A 441-nucleotide genomic window follows, 5' to 3' on the forward strand; every position below is an offset into this window, starting at 1 on the left:
GATCAAATACGAAAATAGACTTTGTCTTGTGAGTTGAATTATCTTTGTAGAGTTTTTCACTTGTTTGGAACTTATCAAGATAGTTTGAGCATGTTCTTGTGGCGTTCAATCATACCGAGGTTCTTGGCTGATCATATAGCCAACGGGTCGAGGTTTTCCAAGCTGTGGAAGTGGATCAAACCAGATTATCAATCAAGGGAGTCCGCTGCCAAACCTTATACGTGGGGTTCTTGATTTGTTTTTACTTGTGTTATCTTTACAAAAGAGAAAGAGTGGTAAAAGGCTTGAGTGGTGAGATTATTTGAGGGGAGGTAAAAGCCAACGAGTGATATACACGAGTGTTTTGTGAGGTTTATTTTTGTGTGATACACGAGTGAACTGTGAGGATGAATTCTACTGATGACATTCAAATTGATCCTACGTTGAAAGCCATGCAACAAC

The sequence above is a fragment of the Salvia splendens genome, chromosome 14 (assembly GCF_004379255.2).
Source record: "Salvia splendens isolate huo1 chromosome 14, SspV2, whole genome shotgun sequence".
In the NCBI taxonomy this organism is placed as follows: Eukaryota; Viridiplantae; Streptophyta; class Magnoliopsida; order Lamiales; family Lamiaceae; genus Salvia; species Salvia splendens.